At 41.1% G+C, this 4,788-nt stretch overlaps 1 pseudogene; it reads right to left on the bottom strand.

Annotated features, from left to right (window-relative positions):
- Positions 1–4,064, bottom strand: part of LOC112070890 (SRSF protein kinase 1-like) — a 44,109-nt pseudogene extending 40,045 nt beyond the window's left edge.
- Between the last annotated feature and the right edge of the window lie 724 nt (positions 4,065–4,788).

Here is a 4,788-nt window from a genome sequence, read left to right as displayed (position 1 = left end):
GCTGTATGGATTCAGACGTCCATATCTGCCTTGGGCGTGCCGTGGAGTCACAACCACACACAGGTGTGATGTCACTATGTAAATATTGATATTTTTAGCTCATGACATTTACAGATACGCTGCATTCCTTCTGCCTACAGAGAATAGATTAGCCAGAGGCCATATAGTTCAAACAGTCAAAGCCTATAATGAATCAACTGCTGCTTTGCAAACCAAAAGGACAGGTATCATTCAAAGTCTTTCTAGAAACTTCCCACAAACCATGCMCTGCATTTTCTATGACATCACATACACGGTGTACAAAATATTAAGAAAACCGCCTTAATATTMGGTTGCACCCCCTTTTGCCCCCAGAACAGCCCCAATTCATCGGGGCATGCACTCTACAAGGTGTCGAAAGCYTTCCACAGGGATYCTGGCCCATGTTGTCTCCAATGCTTCCCACAGTTATGTCAAGTTGGCTGGATYTCCTTTGGGCGGTGGACCATGCTTGATACAGACAGGAAACTGTTGAGCATAAAAAAKKCAGCAGTGTTGCAGTTCTTGACACCGGTGCGCCTGGCACCTACTACCCCCCCCCCCTCTGAATGGCACACACAGACAATCTCAAAGCTTAAAAATCTTTATTTAACCTGTCTCCTCCCCTTCATCTACACTGATTGAAGTGGATTTAACAAGTGACATCAATAAGGGATCATAGCTTTCACCTGGTCAGTGTCATGAAAACAGGAACCCTCAACCCCTCTGAAAGAGAAGAGGTGTAGGCTGTGTCTTTGGCATGTAAGAGAMAAATGGTAATGGTGTCTTTTTGTYGGCAACAACTTTGTCATAGTTCGTTGGTCACAGCCTACAGGGAAATMTATGTTTTTATTTTATATAAACACTGAAAATAAGGTCTGTGGTAAACACAAGCATAGGAGAACTTATTTCATTTTGTTCTATCAGCTAACATCACTGAATTTTGAAGCATTTAGGTAACAAAGAGAAGCAAAAAAAAAAAAATGCTTCACAAGTCATGTTAAATTATTTATATAATCAGAACAAAATGTATAAYATCTCATCAGCCTAGAATAACCTCAGACCTTCATTTCAGCATTTATCCCAACACCGTATTCTTCCTCATAGGAATGGCTGAACAAACCAGAGGTAACTCATTTCCGTTTTTTTAGGACTACAAGTTCGCGAGCTCTCATTTGTCTCACTGAAAAAAGAAAAGTAGACCAGGATTATATTTTCCAGAAAACCGAGGCAGGTTTCCTTATTTTTTTACGAGCTGGCGCCCCTCTCTGCCATTTTCCCAACTGTCAACAACTATGGCGTAGTGGTGGAGTCGACTCCAAAATAATTGATTCCTTGACTCCCAATTCCGCAAGGAATCGACTCCTAAGAGTCAGTATTTTTGGAACGGAGGACACTGATTAGTTGCCGTACTTCCGAAAACACCAACACTTGCATCTTTTATAGTGAGCTAGCGAGGGACGGAGAGAGAGGAGAGGGGCACAGTATAGGCAGGTCAGCCACCATGCAGACAGTCAGAACCGTGCACTAGGCCCATCTATCAGTATAGGCAGGTCAGCCACCATGCAGACAGTCAGAACCATGCACTAGGCCCATCTATCAGTATAGGCAGGTCAGCCACCATGCAGACAGTCAGAAGCGTGCACTAGGCCCATTATCAACAATCAAAAGCTGTATCTTGCAATTTCTTGGTTTGCAATTTCTCACAACTTCAGGAATGCAGGGCCTATCATCAATGAATAGGCTAGGATATTGAAATGAGCAAGATGCAATACTTCACACTCACACAGTATCTGCGAATGTTGGCTTGACGCATAACCAGGGGAAACAAAAACAGCAGAGAAGTCCACCCACTTCTGTTTTCTGTCAGCATCTACGTCATATTGCTGAGTGTATCTTTACACAACTTTCCCCAGGCCTATATAGACCATTGTCTCGTTAGGCTATAACACAGAAAATCATCTGTTTTTGTGATAACGGCACAGTGATAAAAATTGTGAGGGGTAAAATGACAAATTTTGTTTATACGGTCAGACCCCTAATACTGCCACAACAACACTTGAAATTACAGAGGGTTTCACTCGGTTGTGTGTTGCTTTGGATTTGAACCAAAGCCGTAGTTTGTCATTTTGGTCAAAAAGTAAATGTCTTTGTCGTGTTGTCTTGCAGTATTACATAACGGCCTTTTAGCAAACAGAATGGATGATTTGGAGTGGAATTTAACACATGCTTCCTTCTTTTCAACTTTGTCATACTGGCCAGTAATGTGGAGTGAACGCAATGTAGATCRTTTCGTAATTTCAAGTGTTGTGGTGGCGGCATCATGTTATGGGTATGCGTATCACCCGCAAGGATTGGGGAGTTTGTCAGGATGATCAAAATAAATATGAAAGGAMCAAAGGCCAGGTAACATGACACCTCAGTCTTCTGAAAACGTTGTATTTTTCTGTGCCAAAGACAAACCAGAATGGCTTTCAAAGAGGTGTTGTGTTCCTGAATGGTCCAGTCTCCTTCCTGATTTAAATCTGCTTTAAAAAGATAATCTGAGACAACGTTTGACAATTGCTGTCCATCAATGATTCCCAACTAGATTWACTGAGCTTGAGGAATTTTGACCCCAAAAAATTGATATACAGTATGTGGCCCTAACAGTTGTGCAAGGTCGGTAGATTATTACTCAGTACAATTCACAGCTGCCAAAAGYTGCTTCACCAAGTATTAACTATGGGATGTGAAGACAATCAATACATATTTTTGTATTTCTAAGTGGAATAGGTTGTGTAGATCGATAGGGGAAAATTTGAATGTAATCCCTTTTTATTTTAAGGCAGCAAAATGTGAAGACTGTGCAAGGGGTGTGGAGAGTTTCACTAGKAACTGTACTTCAACCTAAATAAATAACTAGGTGTTATGGTGTGTGTGGTAGAAAACGGATGGCTATTGCAAAATCAGAACGTCTGCTGTACAGTCTGGAGTGGAGAGCAACAGACTGCACGTGTAGTTTAGTAGTAATGGGACTGTCACAGACCACAACGCCCAGTCAGTCAGTACTTTTTAGGACACGACGGAAACTGGACCTCGGGCCTCCAACTAATTCAATGCCTTGGTAAAAACAAATGCCTGTGTCATTAGATATAGCCAAGTGTAGCGCAGCAAGGCATGTTTGTTGACCAGTATGTTTGTGCACTGCAGAATGACTCACTTCTTGCTGGACTTCTTCGCTTTTGCCCTCTTCTTCCTCGCTTGAAGAGCTAGAACTAATGCAATGAAAGACATGTATTCAATATCTAGGTAGCCATCACTTCACTGGTTAACKAGTATATTTAGCTAGCTATGTGTCCATGTAGTGACTCACTGGAAGGAACGTTATGTGCTTGCTAGATATCCAACGACATTTGAAAGCTGGCTTGTGAGGTAACTAGCAAATMAATTATTAGCCAGCTAATATTAGCCACAGTTGTTAACTAACTATTGTCGCAGGAAACATTGTTAGACAAATGAAATTGTGGTCGCATTAGCTACATAAGTGAGCTACCTTACTGGTTGAAGATATTCAATAACGTCCTCTTTTAAAAAGAGACAACTGCGATGTTAGCGTGCAACCACCACTCACTGAATATCTGCTAATGCCAATCGCACAAACAAATACARGACTCCCTCCACGTTTACTCAATTACTTTGTCATAGTTTGCAATGACATTAAACCAATGGATTGTAATTAAGGGGTCAGGTTGATGGTACTAGCTTAGTTAGCATTAGCTAGCTGCGCCAGTGCGTGCCTGGCGTTCAGTTTAGGGGACATGCAATTCCACAAAACATTTCGTACATAAGAGTACGTCGATACAATAAACAGTAACTTTAAATACGACACTAAAATCACGTTTGTTAATATATATTATGTGAACACCAAACTGATTYATTGTGTATTTTATGCCTTTATAACAATTACCTTTTCTCTCCATGTTGACCGGGTTGCTCGCAGATCTTCGTTCTGCCAACAGCACACAGGATGACGTCACATGAATATGTAATGACAAAACCTTCAAATTAAAAGCCCACGTTTCAACACCAACAAAACCGACGCATACGCAACTATGTGGCAAACGACGGGGTTGGCTTCGATTGTTGACACCATGTAAACTATATTTGGTCTCCAATGTTTATTGAAAACATAAATACATCTCTGGATGTATTTATGGATGTATCTGGATGTATCTAACTCGGATAAAACGAGGATGCTTGTTCTAGGTCCCAAGAAACAAAAGAGATCTTCTGTTGAATCTGACAATTAATCTTGATGGTTGTACAGTCGTCTCAAATAAACTGTGAAGGACCTCGGCGTTACTCTGGACCCTGATCTCTTCTTTTGACAAAATATCAAGACTGTTTCAAGGACAGCTTTTTTCCATCTACGTAACATTGCAAAATCAGAAACTTTCTGTCCAAAATTGATGCAGAAAAATGTATCCATGCTTTTGTTACTTCTAGGTTAGACTACTGCAATGCTCTACTTTCCGGCTACCTGGATAAAGCACTAATAAACTTCAGTTAGTGCTAATTACGGCTGCTAGAATCCTGAATAGAAGCAAAAAAAATAATCATATACTCTCCAGTGCTAGCCTCCCTACACTGGCTTCCTGTTAAGGCAAGGGCTGATTTCAATGTTTTACTCTAACCTACAAAGCATTACATGGGTTTGCTCCTACCTATCTTTCCGATTTGGTCCTGCCGTACATACCTACACGTACGCTACCTACACGTAAGTCACGC

The sequence above is a fragment of the Salvelinus sp. IW2-2015 genome, unplaced genomic scaffold (assembly GCF_002910315.2).
Source record: "Salvelinus sp. IW2-2015 unplaced genomic scaffold, ASM291031v2 Un_scaffold1451, whole genome shotgun sequence".
Taxonomy (NCBI): domain Eukaryota; kingdom Metazoa; phylum Chordata; class Actinopteri; order Salmoniformes; family Salmonidae; genus Salvelinus; species Salvelinus sp. IW2-2015.
Note: the sequence above shows the minus strand (reverse complement) of the source record. Positions and strands in the feature narration are given on the sequence as shown.